Below are 22,546 nucleotides of genomic sequence, written 5' to 3'. Positions count from 1 at the left end.
CTAGAAGCTAGCAAGACATTGGAGACACCCTCGGAAGATGCAAGGAAGCAAATAAACTCTCAACAACCTGGTTGTGAGGGCCAGAGACTGGCGGTTGGGATGCAGAAGAGATCCTGCATTCTGCTTAATGAGGGTTGGAAAAAATACTCCACGGTTCTTCAGCGAACAACTCCGAAGCAGGGAACCAGATATAGCTATACAAGTATTGCCATAACGGGATCAGACCACCGGTCCACTCAAGGCCCAGCATCCTGTTTCAACATTGGTCAATGCACAGTCACACTATACCTGGCGAAGGCTCGATTGCCCCCCCCCCCTCGGCCCCCCCCCCCCCCCCTCCCCTGCCCCCCCCCCCCCCCCCCCCCCCACCCACCCCCCCCCCCCCCCCCCCCCCCCCCCTCCCCCCCCCACCCCCCCCCCCCCCTCCCCCCCCCCCCCCCCCCCCCCCCCCCCCCCCCCCCACCCCCCCCCAAACAAAAAAAACGAACTTTTATGCCACTTATCCCAGAAATAAGCAGTGGATTTCCCCCAAGTCCATTTTAATAATTGTCTATGGACTTTTCCTTTTAAGAAGCCGTCCAAACCTTTATTAAACCCCGCTAAGCTAAACGCCTTTACCACATTCTCTGGCAACAAATTCCAGAATTACATACAGCCTGGGCCACTATGCAGCGATCAGGATCATGGTCCCCCAGGTCTTGCTTGGAATTTCAGCAAAAGTCTTCCCCACGGAGGTATGGGAGGATACACATACAGAAGGCCTGTCCCCCAATGAAGGAAGAAGGTATCCAACGCTAGTCTTCCGTAGGCCTGGCACAGAACTGAGGAACAGATTGAGTTGCGTGGCAAAGAGATCCACTGAGCGGGCAGCCCACTACCACATCCAGATGACCTCCTGACACAGCAGGTATGATCCAGTAGTTCCCAGATTGTTGGTACAGTACATTGCAACTTGACTGGCTGTTGAACAAGTACAATTTGGTTGGACAGCCAATCTCTGAAAGACTTTAATGTTCCAGATTGCCTGTGGCTCCAGGAAAATGACCTGAAGATCCAATTCCTGATCTGACCATGTGCCCTGAGTGTGAAGCCCATTCACATTATCTCCCCACCTCAGGCGGGATGCATCTGCCATTAGCACCTTCTGGGGCTAAGGAATTTGGAAGGCCCACAGTCAAACTGGACCAAATTGACCACCAAAGTAGAGACTGAACCAACTCTGTTGTTACTTGGATGACATACGCTAGGTTCCCAGGGGCTTGGCACTACTAGGAGGTTAGGGTCCACTGGTCAGTTCATATATGAAGACATGCCATGGGCGTGACATGGAGGCCATGTGGCCTAAATCTCAACAACTTCTGAGCTGTGACCTGCTGTCTGCCTCAGATCTGACAGGGATCCACCATCAGCACAGGGAGAAAAGCCTGCACCTGTGTGTCTAGCAGTGCTCTGATGAACTCCAGTTGCTGAACAGGATGAGAAGACTTGGAATAGTTTAAAACAAACCCTAATAGCTCCAACACCCAAATAGTTTTCCATATGGACTTCTGAGTGCTGCCCTGCGATGTGCTCTTCATCAGCCAAACGTCCAGAAAAGGGAACACATGGACTCCCAAGGCCGCATAGCGATGCTACAACTACTGCAAGGCACTTGGTGAAAACCCTGGAAGCAGAAGAGAAGCCAAAAGGCAACAGTACTGGAAGTAGCGTGTCCCCAGCCAAAATCAAAGATACTTCCTGTGACTTTGAAGTATCGAGATGCGAGTGAAAGCATTCTTTTAAGTCCAGAGAGCATAACCAATTGTTTTCATGAATCATGGGGAGATGGGCACCATCCTGAACTTTTCTTTTATCAGGAATTTGTTCAGGGCCCTAAGGATGGGAATTCATCTCCCTCCCCCCCCCCTTCGTTTTCTTTGGCACAAGTACTTGGAATAGAACCCCTTCTCTTCTTCCCCTGAGGGAAAGGGCTTGACCACACGAGTCTTTAGAAAGGGAGAGAGTTCCTCTGCAAGCACCTGCTTGTGCAAAGAGCTGAAGCGAGATGATCTTAGTGGGTAATTTGGTGGTCTGATATAAATTCAGAGCATAACCGAGACAACAGGAAAGTGGTAGAAGTATTTTTTTTCTCACAGAGAGTAGTAGACACCGGGAATGCCCTCCTGCAGGAGGTGATAGAGATGAAAACGGTAACTGAATTAAAAAATGTGTGGTACAAACACAAAGGAATCCCGTTTAGAAGGATTGGATCCAACGAAGCTTAGGGGCAATTAAGTAGGAAAGCCATTGCTGGGAAGACCTTCCATGGTCTGTGCCCAGATGGAGGATGAATAGATTTGAATGGGCTAAAGTGGAGCTTTTGGGGGGCTTTGACAACAACTGTAGAAACAGGCCAGTGCTGGGCAGACATCTACAGTCTATGCCTCAAAAATGGCAAGGATAAATCACGATCAGGTATACATATGATGTATCACTTCATACCGTATGAGTTTCTTGTTGGGCAGACTGACTGGACCATTCACGTCTTTATCTGCTGCAATCTACTATATTACTATATAATCTGAAGAACCCACCAGTCAAAAGGGGCCACCTTTCCTAGATAATCTTCAGCCTCCTCCTCCTCCACCCCGACTGGTAGGTCATCTGGGATAGTCACCATTATTGCAGCTATGCTTTGCTGGAGCCAGTCAAAAGCTCATCCCTGGCTTTGACTGGGGAGCTGGCTGGGCCTTGGGTGCACACTGTTGACAAGAACGAGTGTGCTGAAGTTGAGCCTGCCGAGGCTAGTGAGAAAGTGTACCTACACTTTAGAATATAGTAAGGACCCCTCTTCAACTTGCCCAGTATTTTGACCCCTAAAGCAGACGGCAGAACCGTCAAAACATGGTCCCGTGTCAGATTACGTATATGTATTTGGTGCAATAAAGTTTCTTCAATCAACCCTTGGCTGACAAGACTTCTTGGTCCACTCCTACTTCTTGGTTTTGACTGTTGAAACAGAGGTGCCATGTCCTCAAGAAGGGCATTGATGTGTCCGGTCCATCCTCAACTTTGACAAAGCTTCCTCTACCAAGATCAAGGGATTGCCAACAAGGGCGGCTACTGACCCCAGTACTGCACATGACACCTGTGTGGGAGCCCTCACCACAGGCTGAGGGGGCCTTGCAGGCAGCAGCAAGAGGCATAGCTGATGCCAGCACCCTAGATGCCAATGCACACTGTTGTAAAAACCCCAAGAGCTCAGGAAGCATAGCCCAGATATGCTCATCAAGAGATGCCATTGGGGTGGCAATTCAGAGAGCTTGCTGAACTGCAAAGGGAAGAGACAGGTGCCTGGTCCTGGCTGCATGGAAACTCACACATCAGCACCTACTGTATGGAGGGGAAGCAGTCCTCCTGGCACAGACGCTTCTGGGGGACCAAATCCCTCAGTGCCCTGGAGTTCCTGCCATTACACAGAGGGGGATTGATGCCAATGCTTCTTGGCTTTCGCCCAATGTCATCAATGCTCCTCGGTGCTGACAAGGATAATGTCAAATCCCCATGTTACCTCGGGGTCGGGTCCAATGCACATCCAAACCCAGTGTCTAAGTGAGGCCTCTCAGCCATACGGATCGATGCAGAGGTTTAGGACCAGGCTCGGGCTCCAAAAATTATCTTTAAGCCTCTCTGGCCACCTGAGTTCTTTTCTTCATACGAAGGCAAAGAACACAGCTAGAAAGGGTACGTCAAGCCTCAAACACTGAACACACCAAGAATGATTGTCTTTGCCGGAGGTAGTCCTACTGCACCAGCTACAGAGCTTAAAGCCACTGGGAACCTTCGATGACACAGAAGGGAAAACAGCCATGGCCAAATAAAACGGCTTGATGGAGACTGTGGGAAAAAAAAAAAAAAAGTGCTAGCAGCAGAAGAGCGCATACTGAGCATGTCAAAAATAAACTTTAAAAAGGTGAAACCATTAAAAACTATAAAGGCAGGCAGAAAAAAAAGTTAAAAACAAAAGGGGAAAAAAAACTGAAGGGAAGGCTCAAAATGCTTTTAAAAAATCCACTTCACACATCAGGCGCTGTGAGGAGCGCAGGCCAAACATTCTCTCCTCAAGGCAGATGAAGAGGATGATGGTCTTGTGCTCTCACAGTGCAAGGCACTCATGTGCAGTGGCGATGCTGAACATGCTCTTAAAGCTGTTTTAGCTTGCTTAATTTCTGCATCGGGCAACGTGGATGATGTCACCCACATGTGAGAATATGGACTGCTTGTCCTCAGAGAAAAAAACTTGTCACTTCATTCTGTGGAAAATGCTTGTGTGATAAGAACAGGCTTCAAAAATACCACATCTTCAGCTCCTTCCACGTGTACTGTTTATAGCGGTTGCTCCCAAAATTATCCTGGAGGACCCCAAGCTAGTTGGATTTTCAAGGTATTTACCATGAATATGCATGAAAAATCTGCATGATTGAGGTAGTTCATGCATGTTTATCTAATCCATATTTACTGCAGTCACTGGCTTGGTTTCTATTTTTTTTGTTTGTTTTTTTAGTTCCACCTTAACACTCCTTATGTACAAGAGTCTTGAACTGCACATACTAAACATGTTTCTACATATTTTACTTCCAAACCTCAGTCCTCTAAACTACCCCAAAGATATAATAGTAACCAAGGTCCTCTGCTTATGTGGCCAACCATGAATACCAGTTAGCAATTGCCAAATCACAAGTTTGCAGTCTATTGCTGGGTGGTAACTGAAAGGTAAAATTATGTCTTACCTGATCATTTTCTTTCCTTTAACACAGCAGATGAATCCAGGAACTAGTGGGTTAAGTCCACCTACCAGCAGGTGGAGATAGAGATAAACTAAAGGCAGCGATGCCAGACGGCCAGCTCCTTCCTCAGTTAGTATGTCATCCGTAAACATTTGCCAAGGCCAAAAATATGAAACCAATAACCAGAAATCATCCTCACTATGAAAAACAGAGAACCAAATAAGAACTTTTAACTGCAACTTGATCCAGAAATCAGAATCCTTTCCACGTTCCCATATCTGTCTGAACTCTGCAAAAGAGAACCCGGAAGGAAAAAATATCCACACCGTGGAAAATGAAAAAAAAAAAAAAAGTTGGCTGAGCTAGGGAGGGATCTTGGATTCGTCTGCTGCGTTAAAAGGAAAGAAAAAATTATCAGGTAAGACAATTTTACCTTCCTTGTCACTTGCAGCAGATGAATCCAGGAACTAGTGGGATGTACCAAAGCATTGGTTAAATAGGGTGGGAAGCCAACGCTCTCTGCACCAACACTCCCGCCCCCAAAACTCGCATCCTCCCGAGCAGACGTGCCTGTAATGCTTCGCAAAAGTATGACAGGACGCCCAAGTAGCTTACCGACAAATCTCTTCCAGAGATAAGGCCAACACTTCCGCCCAAGAAGCCACCTGTGCCCGAGTAGAATGCGCCTTCAGGGCCACTGGAGACGCCTGCCCTTGTAGCAGATATGCCGCTACAATGGCTTCCCTAATCCAGTGAGCAATGGCAGCCTTAGAAGCCGCCTCACCTCTTTTCGATCCCGACAAGAGCACAAAGATGATACGAATGTCGAAACTCAGATCTGCAAGTACCGAAACAAGGCTCTCCGCACGTCTACTGGGCAAGTAGAGAGGCAAACTGCCCCAGATAATCCTCTCTTCAAAAAGACGGAAGATAAACCGCCTGATTGACATGAAAAGCCGAAACCACTTTAGGTAGAAACGACAGCACCGTCCGGATCGACAACCCTGCTTCAGAAAACTGCAAAAAAGGATCTCTGCAAGACAAAGCCTGAATTTCAGAAATCCTCCTAGCCGAAGCAATGGCCACCAAAAACAGTCTTAAGTGGTAGATCCTTCTCAGAAACCTTATTCAATGGCTCAAACGGTGGGGCTTGGAGGGCTCGCAGTACCACATTCAAATGCCACACCATACATGGCTGCTGCAGAGGAGGCAGAGGCCGAAGAGCCCCGCATAGGAAACAGACCACATCAGAGTGAGCTGCTAAAGAGGAACCGTCCAGTTTGCCCCTAAAACAAGCTAGCGCGGCCACCTGCACTCGAAGGGAATTACATGCCAATCCCTTTTGAAGACCATCCTGAAGGAACTCCAGAATAACCAGAATGTCCACCCGAAAAGGCGATTCAGCACACAAAGCACACCACGCCGAGAAAGCTTTCCACACTCGTGCACAGGCTGCTGAAGTAGACTGCTTCCGTGCCCCCAAAAGAATGGCAATGACTGGTCCTGAAAATCCCTTCTTCCTCAACTGCCGCCTCTCAATAGCCAGGCCCGTAAGACCAAAGAGGGAGGGATTTTCCATCTGAACTGGCCCTTGATGCAGCAGATCGGGAGTTAGCAGAAGTCACAATGGTAGCTCTGAGCGCGCTCAAACGAGATCTGCATACCTCAACCAGTCTGGGGCCACTAGAACGACCGGCCCCTGATGCGGCAAAGAACTCTCCCTATCAGAGACCACGGAGGAAAAACACAGTAACTGTTCCAGCCATGGCTGGAGAAGAGCGTCCAATCCTGCGGATCCTGGCTGAAGAACTGGGGGAACTCTGGCATTGCAAGCCATGGCCATGAGATCCATTACTGGTCTTCCCCAATGTTGACAGATCAGCCAAAAAGCCGAGTCAACAGTGTCCATTCCGCTGCGTTCAAAAGAGTCCAGCTGAGAAAATCCGCTTGAACATTGCCTTGACCCGCAATGTGACCTGCTGACACTCTGAACATGCGCTTCCGCCCATACTAGAAGACAAAACGCTTCCACTGCCAAGGGAAGACTGCGAGTGCCCCCCTGCCGATTGATGTAGGCCACCGTTGTGGTGTTGTCAAATAATACACGAACCGCCTGCACAAGGTCCTGACAAAACTCCGCAGCGCATTCATGACTGCTCGCAACGCCAGACGATTTATCGGCCAAGTCGCTTCAAGAGGGGTCCACGATCCCTAGGCTACTCGATGGAAGACAATGGGCTCCCCAGCCTGCAAGGCTGGCATCTGTCACACAATTGGGAGACACCAGAGAAACACCAGTCTGCAAACTGGCTGACCGGAGACACCACACGAGTGTCTCTGGCCCGACCAAGGAAGGCGTAGTTGATAATCCAGCGACGTCGGCGACCATCTGCTAAAAAGGAAACATCTGCTCAAAAGGACATTCTGAAGAGGCAGCATGTGAGCCCTTGACCAATGGAATGACCTCCAAGGTCGCCGTCATGGAACCGAGGAGCTGAACATAGTCCCACGCTCTGGGAGCGCGACGACTCAATAAGGTCCGTACCTGAGAAAGCAATTTGATCCTGCGCCCCTCGGGGAGAAACACCTTCCCCTGTTTCGTATTGCACTCCAAGATACTCCAGACTGAGTAGGAACCAGATGACTTGTCCATATTGACCACCCAACCTAAGGATTGCAACACCGCAACCACTCAGTCGGTGACCACTCGACTCTCCTCTGCTGTCGTTGCCTGAATCAGCCAGTCGTCGAGATACGGATGCACTTGATTCCCCTCCTTCCGCAGGAATGCCGCCACCACCACCACCATGACCTTGGAAAAAGTGCATGGGGCAGTGGCCATTCCAAAAGGAAGGGCCCGAAACTGAAATGCTGACCCAGCACCGCAAATCAGAGAAATCTCTGATGGGGCTGCCAAATGGGAACGTGCAGGTTAAGCTTCCCTCAAATCGAGAACCGTCAAAAACGCGCCTGGTTGAACAGCAGCAATAACTGCCCTTTATGTCTCCATGCGCAAGTGACGAACCCGCAAAAACTGGTTTACTTTTGAGATAGAGAAAAGGCCGAAAACCCCCTCCCTTCTTTGGAACCACAAAGAAGATGGAGTACCAACCTGTGCGCCTTTTGAGAGGAGGAACAGGAATGGGAGTACCGATCTGTGCGCTTTTTGAGAGGAGGAACAGGAATAATAGCCCCTATCCCTAGCAGGTCTCGCAAACACTGCAGAACTGCTGTCCTCCTGGCCCGCGATCACAGCGGGACTCCAGAAAAAAAAGTCTGTGATGGGAGATAAGAATTCTAGCTTGTAACCTTCTTGCACCACATCGAGGACCCACTGGTCCGAAGTAATTCTGGCCCACTCTGGAAGAAACAGAGAAAGCCGACCACCGATCTGCTCTCCTCCCGAGTGGACCTGCACCCCATCATTGGGAGGCCCGAGAAGGAGCCCCCCTGACAAGAGGGGGGGTCCAGCCTGATGCTTCTCGTTGCGAAAGGAACGCTGCCCAAAACGAGGACGCTGAAAGGCTGCATTGGACCGCCCCAGGCGATACCGTCACCTCTCTGAAACGTGACCTCGAGGCTCCCTGCCTGGAAGTAGACTTGGGTCTATCCTCCGGAAGACGCTCAGATTTGGAATCCCCCAAATCTAACAATCTTTTCTAGGTCTTCCCCAAAAAGCAATTTGCCTTGGAAAGGCAATTTAATGAGCTGTTGCTTAAGAGGCCATATCTGCGGCCCAATGACGGAGCCACAGAAGACGCTGAGAGGAAACTGTCAAGGTTACGAGTTTGGCCGAAGCACGAACCAAATCATACAAGGCATCCGCCAAGTACGCCAGCTCAATATCCATCAGCGACATCTGAGGAGTTCCCGGCATACCAGACTCCAACATCGAATCCATGACAGAATGTAGCCAACTGAGACAAGCTCTAGCTGCATAATAACTACAAACAGAAGCTTGAAGTGTCAAACCGGCCACCTCAAAGGCATATCCTTAAGTGCCACACCACCTTCCACTGGAAGAGTAGTCTTAGTGACCGCTGTCACCAGGGCATCCACCCCAGGTAGAGCAAACTGCTCTAAACAGTCTGCTGAAACCGGATACAGCCTGGCCATAGCCCTGGCTACTTTCAGCCCCCCATCCGGATCTGCCCACTAGGCCGAAATCAACTCTTCAATAGCTTCATGGATCGGAAAGGCCTTAGAAGATCGTCTGGTACTAGCCATCTTGGGGTTGACCGCCTGAGACGCCGCAAACTCAGGGTCCTCTATATTCAGGGATCCAGCGCCTGAGAGATAAAGGAGGACAACTCCTCCTTATGGAAAATCCTCAAGGCAGAAGAGTCCTCCAGTTGGTCAGTGAGGACACTGTCCTCCACGCCCTCTACTCCTGTCTGCTCCGAGGGAGCCACCACGGAGGAAGCTGCAGGCGTCTGTATGCAGGACCCCTCCTCAGACCCCAAAGAAAGCCTAGGCTTTTTAAGGGAGGAGAAATCCTCTGGGGAAAAACCCCAAAATCTCTTGGTTACCCCCAGACCCCCTGAGAGGATCAAAGGCCGAAGCTGTCGCAGCTGTATGAGGGGGGGGGAGGGGCAAGGCCCTTTTCAACAAAAACGCCCGAGTAGCAAAATAAACTCTGGCGAAAACCCCTCCCCGACAATAGAGGAGGTCGCAGCCATGGCACCTGCACCACTGCCCACAGTGCCTGACCCCCCCCCCCCCCGACTCTCCTACCAGCAGAGAAGCTTTGCCCAAAACCGCTACTGAGCTGGCTCCGCGACCGATCGCAAAATAGCACAAGAATCTCCAGGCTACAGGCAGTAAAGCACCGCTCTGTCAAGTCCCGCCAAATCAGTACACCCCGCGCTGCAAAGGCCTGGCGCCGAATGCAGTTTCCCGCCTCCGCTGCCATCGCCCACCCCTGAACAAGAACCCAGGACCGGGAAAGCGCGGGAACTGACAGCTGAGCCAAATAAAAAAAAAAAAAAAAAACTCTCAGACTCCACTTAGAGGCAAGCCCAGACAAGAAAACAGGACTCGGACAGCAGTAACACAAACCTGCTCTCAGCAAAAACACTTCCCTGTGCTTCTCCGTTTCTCTTTTAAACAAATTCTATGCTTTTTTTTTTTTTTTTTTTTTTTATACGTGAGGAGGCAGAAACAAACAGGGAAGGAAAGGAACAGCAGAAGCCTGTTCAGAGGAAATTTGAGGTGCAGCAGGGACCCAGTCCGCCACCCCCTGTTCAAACTGGCCACTGGCCCAGGGGCTGGAGAAAAAGCCGACCACCACCTGCTGAGATACGAGACATACTAACTGAGGAAGGAGCTGGCCGTCTGGCATCACTGCCTTTAGTTTATCTCTATCTCCACCTGCTGGTAGGCGGACTTAACCCACTAGTTCAAGGATTCATCTGCTGCATGTGACAAGGAAGTAAGGATATGAAGTGATAGTTCATTGAAGTTTTGCTCAGTACAATTGCAAAAGCAGCAGATGCCAACACACCCCAATAACTGCAAGTTAAACAAATGGGGTGTCAAGGTTTCTATTCATTACCAACCAAAGGCACCAGCAATTAAACTAGAAGCTATTGCCCCAAATCCCTTTCTATAGGCTCATTAACACAACACACCTTGAACAGACATTTAAACAGTTACCCAGACTTTAGGGGTGTCTGACATCCATCCAAACACATTGTCTCATCACTGCAGCTCAGACCAGAGCCAAGCATTTGGGCTTGTTTCTGAAATCCAGCAGCCACATGCCCTAAATGCTAGGATATCACTTGTACAATGACCAAGACTACAACTACTGAATTTCTTTAGTGCTACTAGATGTTTACACAAGCTTGTGTGTCCTTCATCCAACCTCGGGGCAAGGGTATTTAGCTGACCTAGAGAAATACCTGAGCAGGTACTGAGCAGCCACTCAAAACTCAAAGTCCTGGATTTCAAGCGTGCTGACTTTACTAAAATGGGGGAATACCTGAGGAAGGAGCTGATGGGCTGGGAGGAAGTACAAGAAGTGGAAGGACAGTGGTCCAGGCTGAAAGAAGCTATAAATAGGGCCACAAACCTTTATGTAAGGAAAGTAAATAAAAGCAAGAGAAAAAGGAAACCGATATGGTTCTCCAAACAAGTGGCTGAGAAAATAAAGGCTAAAGAGTTGGCGTTCCAGAAATACACAAAACTCAAGAACAGGAACACGGGAAGGAATACCGGAGGAAACTGAAAGAAGCCAAGAGAGAGATACGTCTGGCGAAAGCGCAAGCGGAAGAACAAATGGCTAGAAATGTAAGGAGGGGTGACAAAAATTTCTTCAGGTATATTAGTAAAAGGAGAATGACTAAAAAGGGAATTGTGAGACTAAAAGATACTGCGAACGCTATGTAGATAGTGATGAAGAAAAAGCAAATTTGCTAAATAGATACTTTTGTTCTGTTTTCACTGAAGAAAATCCTGGAGCAGGACCGCGATGGACTGGAAAAAGTACAAATGAAAATGGAGTGGATACAGCATCATTTACAGAAGAGCGTGTATGAACAACTTGTAAAGCTAAAGGTGGACAAAGCCATGGGACCGGACGGGATCCACCCCAGGATATTAAGGGAGCTCAGAGAGGTTCTGGCGGGTCCTCTTAAAGATTTGTTTAATAAATCCTTGGAGATGGGAGAGGTTCCGAGGGATTGGAGAATGGCGGAGGTGGTCCCTCTTCACAAAAGTGGTGATAGGGAAGTAGCTGGAAACTACAGGCCAGTAAGCCTCACTTCGGTTATTGGAAAAGTAATGGAAGTGATGCTGAAGGAAAGGATAGTGAATTTCCTGGAAGCCAATAAGTTGCAAGATCCCAGACAACATGGTTTTACCAAAGGGAAATCGTGCCAAATGAATCTCATTGAGTTCTTTGATTGGGTGACAGGAGAATTGAATCAGGGACGAGCTATGGACATAATCTACTTAGATTTCAGCAAAGCTTTTGACATGGTTCCCCACAGGAGGCTTTTAAATAAACTGGATGGGCTGAAGATAGGACCGAAAGTGGTGAACTGGATTAGGAACTGGTTGACGGACAGGCGCCAGAGGGTGGTGGTGAATGGAGTTAGCTCGGAGGGAAAGGTGAGTAGTGGAGTGCCTCAAGGATCGGTGCTGGGGCCGATTCTGTTCAATATATTTGTGAGTGACCTTGCCGAAGGGTTAGAAGGTAAAGTTTGCCTATTTGCGGATGATACTAAGATCTGTAACAGAGTGGACACCCCGGAGGGAGTGGAAAACATGAAAAAGGATCTGAAGAAGCTAGAACAATGGTCTAAGGTCTGGCAATTAAAATTCAATGCCAAGAAATGCAAAGTGATGCACTTAGGGAGTAGAAATCCATGGGAGACGTATGTGTTAGGTGGCAAGAGTCTGATAGGCACGGACGGGGAGAGGGATCTTGGGGTGATAGTATCTGAGGATTTGAAGGCGACGAAACAGTGTGACAAGGCGGTGGCTGTATCTAGAAGGTTGTTGGGCTGTATAGAGAGAGGTGTGACCAGCAGAAGAAAGGGAGTGTTGATGCCCCTGTATAAGTCGTTGGTGAGGCCCCACCTGGAGTATTGTGTTCAGTTTTGGAGGCCGTATCTTGCTAAGGATGTAAAAAGAATCGAAGCGGTGCAAAGAAAAGCTACGAGAATGGTATGGGATTTGCGTTACAAGACGTATGAGGAGAGACTTGCTGAACTAAATATGTATACTCTGGAGGAAAGGAGAAACAGGGGTGATATGATACAGACGTTCAAATATTTGAAAGGTATTAATCCGCAAACGAACTTTTTCCGGAGATACGAAGGCGGTAGAATGAGAGGACATGAAATGAGATTGAAGGGGGGCAGACTCAAGAAAAATGTCAGGAAGTATTTCTTCACGGAGAGAGTGGTGGATGCTTGGAATGCCCTCCCGCGGGAGGTGGTGGAGATGAAAACGGTAACAGAATTCAAACATGCGTGGGATAAACATAAAGTAATCCTGTTCAGAAGGAATGGATCCTCAGGAGCTTAACCAAGATTGGATAGCAGAGCCGGTAGTGGGAGGCGGGGCTGGTGGTTGGGAGGCGGGACTAGTGCTAGACAGACTTATACAGTCTGTGCCAGAGCCAGTGGTTGGGAGGCGGGGCTGGTGGTTGGGAGGCAGGGATAGTGCTGGGCAGACTTATACAGTCTGTGCCAGAGCCAGTGGTGGGAGGCAGGGATAGTGCTGGGCAGACTTATACGGTCAGTGCCAGAGCCGGTGGTGGGAGGCGGGGATAGTGCTGGGCAGACTTATACAGTCTGTGCCCTGAAGAGCATAGGTACAAATCAAAGTAGGGTATACACAAAGTAGCACACATGAGTTGTCTTGTTGGGCAGACTGGATGGACCGTGCAGGTCTTTTTCTGCCGTCATCTACTATGTTAGTATGTTACTATGAATGGCAGTAACTAGAACTACCACCAAGCCACTAGGTTTGCCCCACATTTATCTTTTAAGTTGTTTTATTTCTATATGGAACTCAGCCAGTTTCTGCAGAAACTGGCTCTCACTAGCTCAGTAAAACCATATCCTGGATAAATAATCAACACTAAGACAACCTGTCTGCTTTAAGGCAGTAGTTTCAGAGCCTAGTTTGCCTCTACTTTGACATTTGATATTAAACTATAAGACGAGCATTACATAAGAACATAATAGCCATACTGGGTCAGACCAATGGTCAATCTAGTACAGTATCCTGCTTCCAGCAGTGGCCAATCCAGGTCAAGTACCTGGCAGAAAAACAATTAATAGCACCATTCCATGCTACCAATCCCAGGGCAAGCAGTGGCTTCCTCCATGTCCACCTGAACAGACTATGGACTTTTCCTCCAGGAATTTATCCAAATCTTTTTTTAAACCCAGATATGCTTGCTGTTACCACACCCTCTGGCAACAGGGTCCAGAGCTTAACTATTGAGTGAAAAAATATTTCCTGCTGTTTTAATAGTATTTCCATGCAATTTCACAGTGTCCCCTGGTCTGTACTTTTTGAATGAGTGAAAAATTGATTCACCTCCACCTGCTCCACACCACTCAGGATTTTGTAGACCTCAATCATATCCCCCCTCAGCTGTCTCTTCCAAGCTGAAGAGCCCTGTCCTCTTTAGCCTTTCCTCATATGGGAGCAGTTCCACCCTCTATCATTTTGGTTGCTCATCTTTGAACCTTTTCTAATTCTGCTATATCTTTATTCAGATATGGTGATCAATTTAACAAAATACTCAAGGTGAGGTCACACCATGGAGCGATAGAGGCATCATATTTTTGGTCTTATTTTGCATCCACCTCCCAATAAAGCAATGTAAACACCACACAGTAATCTTTGGTCAATTTTTCCATTTTTATATTAACTCACCACATATCAACTTTCCAAAATGATTGGGGATACTAAAACACAAATTATGTCTTCCTGGTCACAATGGATATTTATTTAGATCATTTATACCCCGCCTTATACCGCAGTTTTACAGCCTCAAAGCAGCTTACAATGAACTAATGGATTAATTACTCGCTGAGGGATGGCACTTATGACACTGTTGCTTTGGCATTTCTGCTATATTGGGGTTATTACTGCTCATTGTAGAGCTGAAACTTTTTGTATCAATGCTTACCTTTGAAACCTTAAGCCTTTTCACATTAAGTTTCACCAATTATTTAAGTGTCCAGGGATTGGGATTTGAGCTGGTAACCAATCCCCATTACAACCTCTTGTTGATACAGCTTTTCCCCATCAAAGCAGTCAAAATCCATATAGCCCAAAGGGACAATAAAGGTAAAATTATGTATAATCATACCTGATAATTTTCTTTCCATTAATCATAGCTGATCAATCCATAGACTGGTGGGTTGTGTCCATCTACCAGCAGGTGGAGATAGAGAGCAAACTTTTGCCTCCCTATATGTGGTCATGTGCTGCCGGAAACTCCTCAGTATGTCGATATCAAAGCTCCATCCGCAGGACTCAGCACTTAGAGAATTACACCCACGAAGGGACACTCTGCCCAGCTCACCACCGCCGAAACGGGGGAGGGGAATTAACCCAGCTCATCCCCACACAAGTGGGGGAGGGGAATCCGTCCAGCTCATCCCCGCGGAGCGGGGGAGGGACACCACACCCGCCGATGCGGGGGGATCTGGCTTATCCTGCAACCGCAACCGCGGGAGGAGCTGACTGACCCTAACACCGCCGAAGCGGGAGGGGTACAAAGCTGCCCTACAGCCGCACGAAGCGGGAGGGAGTGCCGGCAGAATTTTAAGTCTCAACCCAGCCCCGTAAAACGGAGGGGAGAGGAATGCAGCAGCTCACTGTAACACAAACTCGTCTTAACTCTTGAAGAATCCAAGTGAAAAAACTTGAACACGAAGTCTTTCTGAAGTAACTGAAGACTAAACTTGAACCTGAAATGCAACCAGAATAAAAACAGTACAGATATCTGGGAGGGGCTATGGATTGATCAGCTATGATTAATGGAAAGAAAATTATCAGGTATGATTATACATAATTTTACCTTCCATATCATCAAGCTGATCAATCCATAGACTGGTGGGATGTACCGAAGCAGTACTCACCCAGGGCGGGACATTGAAATCCCTGACCTCAACACTGAAGCTCCAAACCGGGCCTCCGCCCGTGCAGCCACAGTCAAACGGTAATGCTTGGAGAATGTATGAGCCGAAGCCCAAGTTGCCGCCTTGCATATCTCTTCCAAGGAGACGGATCCGGCCTCTGCCATCGAGGCCGCCTGAGCTCTCGTGGAGTGAGCCTTCAGCTGGATAGGCGGCACCTTCCCCGCGGCCACATAAGCCGCTGCAATGGCTTCCTTGACCCATCTTGCCACTGTAGGCTTAGCAGCCTGCAGACCCTTACGAGGACCTGCAAACAGGCCAAACAGATGATCCGATTTCCGGAAATCATTGGTCACTTCCAAGTATCTGATGATGACTCGTCTCACATCCAGATATTTAAGAGCAGAGTACTCCTCTGGATAGTCCTCCCTACGAAAGGAAGGGAGACAGAGCTGCTGATTCACATGGAAGCGAGAAACAATCTTGGGCAGGAAGGAAGGCACTGTGCGAATAGTCACTCCTGCCTCAGTGAACTGCAGAAAAGGCTCTCGACATGAGAGCGCCTGGAGCTCGGAAACTCTTCTGGCTGAAGTGATAGCCACCAAAAAGACTGCTTTCAACGTCAGGTCTTTCAGAGATGCCCTCGACAAGGGTTCAAAAGGCGGCTTCTGCAATGCTCTTAGTACCAGGTTGAGATTCCACGCAGGCACCACTGAGTGCGCAGAGGAGGGCGCAGGTGATTAACTCCCTTGAGAAAGCGCACCACATCTGGCTGCGAAGCCAGGGAAGCACCCTTCAGGCGGCCCCTGAAGCAAGCCAGAGCCGCTACCTGGACTTTAAGGGAACTGAGCGACAGGCCTTTCTCCAGACCTTCTTGCAGGAACGCCAACACTGAAGAAATTGGAGCAGTGAAGGGAGAAAGTGAGCCTGCTTCACACCACGCTGCAAGGATACGCCAAACCCTGGCGTAAGCAGTAGAAGTAGAGCGCTTCCTCGCTCTCAGCATAGTGGCGATGACCTTGTCTGAGAAGCCCTTCTTCCTCAGACGCTGCCGCTCAATAGCCAGGCCGTAAGACCAAAGGGGGAGGGATCCTCCATCACCACGGGACCCTGATGTAACAGGCCCTGCTCCACTGGCAGCCGCAGAGGATCGTCGACTGAGAGCCTGATCAAGTCCGCATACCAGGGACGCCTGGGCCAATCCGGACCCACCAGGATTACCCTGCCGGGATGCTTTGCCACCCGGTCTAGCACCCTGCCCAACATGGGCCAGGGCGGGAACACATAGAGAAGCTCTTGTGTCGGCCACTGTTGGAGAAGAACATCTACTCCCAGGGATCGAGGGTCCCGTCCTCTGCTGAAAAAGCGCAGCACTTGGCAATTGGCCGATGACGCCATCAGATCTAGGCTCGGCTGGCCCCAGCGCTTCGTGATGTCCAAGAACGCCTGAGCAGATAGCTGCCACTCTCCGGGCTCCAAGGTATGGCGACTGAGAAAGTCCGCCTTGACATTCATGACTCCGGCAATGTGGGCCGCTGAAAGCTGCTCCAGGTTCGCTTCCGCCCACTGGCAAAGATTCATAGCCTCCTTGGCTAGAGGGGCGCTCTTGGTACCTCCCTGGCGGTTGACATAGGCCACAGCCGTGGCATTGTCCGACAGGACCCGTACAGGCTTCAACACCAGTACCGGGATGAACTCCAAAAGTGCCAACCGAATGGCTCTGAGTTCCAGGAGGTTGATAGACCACTTTGCCTCTGCAGGAGACCAGAGCCCCTGCGCTGTCCTTCCCAAGCAGTGGGCTCCCCAGCCCGACAACGAGGCGTCCGTCGTGACGACAATCCACTCTGGGGTCACCAGAGGCATTCCCGCAGACAACTTGTCTGTCTGCATCCACCAGCTCAGCGCCTTGCGCACTGCTGGGTCCAAGGGAAGGCGCACAGCATAATCCTCCGACATCGGAGTCCAGCGCTGCAGCAAAGAGTGTTGAAGTGGTCTCATATGAGCCCTGGCCCAGGGCACAACTTCCATCGTGGCCGTCATAGAGCCCAACAGCTGCACATAGTCCCAAGCCCGAAGGGGAGAGGCTACTAGGAACTGGTCCACCTGAGCCTGAAGTTTGACAATTCGATTGTCTGGCAGGAACACTCTGCCCACTTGGGTGTCGAATCGAACTCCCAGGTACTCCAGGGACTGAGTCGGGCGCAGCTGGCTCTTCTCCCAGTTGATGATCCATCCCAGGGAGCTCAAAAGAGCAACTACCCGGTCCACAGCTTTGCCGCACTCTGCATAAGAGGGGGCTCGGATCAACCAGTCGTCCAGATAAGGATGGACTTGTACCCCTTCCTTTCGTAGGAAGGCCGCGATGACCACCATTACTTTGGAAAAGGTCCGCGGAGCAGTAGCCAACCCGAAAGGGAGGGCTCTGAACTGGAAGTGTCGTCCCAGGACTGCAAAACGCAGAAAGCGTTGATGAGGAGGCCAGATGGGAATATGCAGGTACGCTTCCTTGATGTCCAAGGATGCCAGGAACTCTCCTGCCTTCACTGCCGCTATAACAGAGCGGAGAGTCTCCATGCGAAAGTGCCGCACTTTCAAGGCCCGATTGACCCCTGTGAGATCGAGGATAGGCCGGACAGAACCTCCTTTCTTTGGTACCACAAAGTAAATGGAGTAACGTCCCTTGCCAAGCTGACTTTCTGGCACCGGAACGACCGCACCCAGGCGGATCAGATTGTCCAAGGTCTGCTGCACTGCCACAGCTTTGACCGGAGACTTGCAGGGAGAGAGTACAAACCCGTCTTTTAAGGGTCGGCAGAACTCTAGTTTGTAGCCGTCTCTGATGACTTCCAGCACCCACGCGTCTGAAGTTATTGTGGTCCACTCGCCCAGAAACGAGGACAGCCGTCCTCCAATCTGCACTGGGGCGTGGACCAAGACCCCGTCATTGGGTACGAGACCCTGGGGGAGGACCGGAGGGAGCACCTCCGGGACGGCGGTCTCTGCGAAAGGAATGCTGCTTGGGGGAGAAATTCCTCTTGAAGGAAGAGGGGGCAGAGGAACCCGACTTGCCCGGGCGGGTACCGACGGGCTTCCTGCAACCGTCCTCTGGAGGTACCGGGACGAGTACTAGCCCGAGCCCTGACCTCTGGTAATTTCTTGCCCTTAGACGTGCCGAGATCGGTCACGATTTTGTCCAGCTCGACCCCAAAGAGCAGCTTGCCTTTAAAAGGCAACCTAGCCAGGCGGGATTTAGAGGCGTGGTCAGCAGACCAATGTTTCAGCCAAAGCCACCGCCGCGCAGAGATTGTCTGAGCCATGCCTTTCGCTGAGGCCCTCAAGACATCATACAGCAAGTCTGCCAAATAGGCTAAGCCCGATTCCAGGGCCGGCCAATCAGCCCTCAAGGAATGATCCGAGGGGGAAGCCCGCTGCACCATAGTCAGGCACGCCCTGGCCACATAGGAGCCGCAAACTGAGGCCTGCAAACTTAAAGCAGCCGCCTCAAAGGACGACCTTAAGGCCGCCTCCAATCTTCTGTCTTGGGCGTCCTTTAGGGCCGTGCCACCTTCCACCGGCAACGCCGTTTTCTTAGTCACCGCAGTGATTAAAGAATCCACGGTAGGCCACAGATAGGCCTCACGTTCACTCACAGCCAAAGGATAGAGGCGGGACATAGCCCTAGCACTTTAAGGCTCGCTTCTGGGACATCCCATTGAGCCGAAATTAAGGTGTGCATGGCATCATGCACGTGGAAGGTTCTAGGCGGGCGCTTCGTCCCCAGCATAATGGCAGAGCCAACAGGGGCTGAGGGAGAGACGTCCTCCGGAGAGGAAATCTTCAAAGTGTCCATGGCCTGTAACAACAGGTTGGGCAAATCCTCTGGGCTAAAAAGCCGCGCTGCAGAGGGGTCATCCGCTCCATCCGAGCGGGGATCCGTCTCCTCCAAGGAATCCGCAAAGGACCGTTGGGAGACCTCAGACACGCTGCCCTCATCTACATCGGAGGAGACAAATTCCTCCAAGGCCTGGGAATCAACCCGAGGACGTTTACCTCTGGGAACCTCAACCTCTTTACCAGACGAGGGAGCAGGGGCAGCGTTGTGCATGAGGAAGGCCTGATGCAGCAGCAAAACAAACTCGGGGGAGAAACCCCCCAGACTGTGCACTTCCGCAGCCTGGGCAACAGCCCTAGACGCACCCTCAACCGGCGCTCGCAAGAGCGGGGGAGAGACATGCTGCGCATCCAAAATGGCGTCCGGCGCGAAACTCCGCGAAGGAGCCGCGCGGGAAGAACAGCTCTTAACTTTAGCCGCTTCTGTGCCGTCGCCCAAATTAAGGGCGTTCATGGCATTAATGTCTCCAACCTCAAGGGCGGCCCAAGAAGAAGCCGTCCGAGCCGCGTGGCCGGCCAAGAGTGCGGAGGCGAGGAGCGGGGGATGGGCGTTTATGGCGGGAAAAACCGCCACGCCGGAGGAAGGACCGGGACATTCATCGGTCACGAAACTGTCACCCAACAAGGGCGAATCAGGCTTTAAGACCCCCGCATCCCCTCTAGAAGCGCTCAAGCGACCCGGGGAGCGACCCTTTGCGCCCTCGCCCTCCGACGCCATATGCCACGAGGAGAAGAATCGGGGAACCCCCTGCCCGCTATAAAAAGGTAAAAATTACCTGCTGTCCGCTCCGAGTTGTAACGACCTGGTGTCCCAGTGAGTAGCTGCAATAGACGCTTAAATAAACGTCGAAATAAACGCCTTTAAGGACGTTCAAAATTTTTTTTTTTTTTTTTTTTTTTTTTAACGGAGCCAGCGGGAGGGGGGAGAAAAGGAGGGACCTGGCACCACCAGGTTTGCACTTGCTCAAAAGAGCCCTCAACCCCAGGCACTCAACAAAACCTAAAAATTAGGCTTGGAGGCCTAGCCAGAGCTGCTGCTGTGTGTGACCAGCACCTGCTGAGATAGAGAACATACTGGGGAGTTTCCGGCAGCACATGACCACATATAGGGAGGCAAAAGTTTGCTCTCTATCTCCACCTGCTGGTAGATGGACACAACCCACCAGTCTATGGATTGATCAGCTTGATGATATGGAAACAAGTGATTTAGAATGTGTTGGTCAACTTTCATCCTTGCTATCCTCTCCATAGCCAGGAACAAGCCCACCTACTAGCCAGCCTGAAGTCTACAAAAGCAGATCTCAAATATCTGAAAAGTGACCATTACCGAAGGCCAAGATTGAAATCTTATTCAATCTCTTATTATGCAGCCACAAATTAGTGGTTAAATCGCAAGAGGATTGTGAAAAATTACAAGAGGACCTTATGAAACTGGGCATCTACATGGCAGATGACGTTTAATGTGAGCAAATGCAAAGTGATACATGTGGGAAAGAGGAACCCAAATTACTGCTATGTAATGCAAGGTTCCATGTTAAAAGTCACCAACCAGGAAAAGGATCTAGGCGGCGGGGCATTGATACGTTGAAACCATCTGCTCAATGTGCGGTGACAGCTAAGAAAGCAAATAGAATGTTAGGTAAGGAATGGAAGACAAAAATGAAGATGTTATATTGCCTTTGTATCGCTCCACTGTGCAACCGCACCCCAAATATTGTATGCAATTCTGGTCGCCGCATCTCAAAAAAAGATATAGTGGCATTAGAAAAGGTACAGAGAAGAACAATGAAAATAATAAAGGAGATGGGAAGATTTCCCTATGAGGAAAGGCTAAAGCAGCTAGGGCTCTTCAGCTTGGAGAAAATATGGCTGTGGGGAGATAGAGCTCTATAAAATGAGTGGAGTGGTACAGGTAGACATGAATCGCTTGTTTGCTCTTTCCAAAAATACTAGGACTTGGGAGCATGCGATTAAGCTATAAAGTAGTAAATTTAAAACGAATTGGAGAGAGTTTTTCTTCACTCAATAATTTGCTGCCAGAGAATGTAGTAAAAGCAGTTATCTTAACGGGGTTTTAAAAGGTTTGGACGGCTTCTTAACGGAAAAGTCTGAAGACCGTTATTAAAATGGACTTGGGGAAAATCCACTGCTTATTTCTAGGATAAGCAGCATAAAATATAATGTACTTTTGGGGGATCTTGCCAGGTACTTGTGACCTGGATTGGCTACTGTTAGAAACAGGATGCCGGACTTGATGCACCTTTGGTTGGTCCCAGTATGGCAATACTTATGTAAATCACAACTATACTCCGATCCAGAAAGGGGGCAGAAAGGTCCCCATAAAGAATCACATGCAAATGAGCTGCTCACAAAAGCTGCGAGCAGCTTGACTGGAGGGGGGAGGGGCGCTACAGTCAGCTGAGCATGCACAGAACAGTCAATCACTAAACTTTGACTGCTCTGCGCATGCTCACAGCAGTGCTTGTATACAGCTTTCATACACGCAAAGAAGCTGCGTGTATGAAAGCCAGCGTACCATTTTTTTTCCTCTCAAAACTACTGTGATGTATGCTCGAGCTGGAACAGAAGCTAATGGGTAAACTGTTGTGTTAGGGCTCTGGCGTCTTCCCTGCTTCTCTCAAAATGACCTACTAAATGCACTACTTTTGCCGGGAAGCATAAGAGATTGAAGTACTACTACTACTTATTTCTATAGCGCTACTAGAAGTACGCAGCACTGTACACTTGAACATGAAGAGACAGTCCCTGCTCAACAGAGCTTACAATCTAATTAGGACAAACAAGAGAATATTAAAGGATGATAAAATAAGGGTTCTGAACAAGTGAATAAGGGCTAGGTGTTAAAAGCAAGATCAAAAAGGTGGGCTTTTAGCTTAGATTTGAAGACGGCCAGAGATGGAGCTTGACGTACTGGCTAGAGAAGTCTATTGCAGCATATGGTGCAGCAAGATAAAAGGAACAGAGTCTGGAGTTAGCAGTGGAGGAGAAGGGAACAGATAAGAGAGATTTACCCAGTGAATGGAGTTCCCGGGGAGGAATGTAGGGAGAGATGAGAGTGGAGAGGTACTGAGGAGCTGCAGAGTAAATGCACATAGGTCAATAAGAGGAGTTTGAACTGTATGCGGAAACGGATAGGAAGCCAGTGAAGTGACTTGAGGAGAGGGCTAATATGAGCATAACGACACTGGCGGAATATTAGTTGTGCAGCAGAATTTTGAACAGATTGAAGAGGAGAGAGATGGCTAAGTGGGAGACAAG

At 49.6% G+C, this 22,546-nt stretch overlaps 2 protein-coding genes across 4 annotated transcripts in view; one reads left to right on the top strand and one right to left on the bottom strand.

The window, feature by feature from the left end:
* Positions 1-22,546, top strand: part of LOC115471613 (aldo-keto reductase family 1 member A1-like) — a 182,259-nt gene that overhangs the window by 66,555 nt on the left and 93,158 nt on the right. The window lies entirely within an intron of this gene.
* PRDX1 (peroxiredoxin 1) overlaps positions 1-22,546 on the bottom strand; it is a 91,556-nt gene that overhangs the window by 57,881 nt on the left and 11,129 nt on the right. The window lies entirely within an intron of this gene.

The sequence above is a fragment of the Microcaecilia unicolor genome, chromosome 6 (genome assembly GCF_901765095.1).
Source record: "Microcaecilia unicolor chromosome 6, aMicUni1.1, whole genome shotgun sequence".
NCBI classification, from domain to species: domain Eukaryota; kingdom Metazoa; phylum Chordata; class Amphibia; order Gymnophiona; family Siphonopidae; genus Microcaecilia; species Microcaecilia unicolor.
This window is presented reverse-complemented; position numbering and strand designations above follow the sequence as displayed.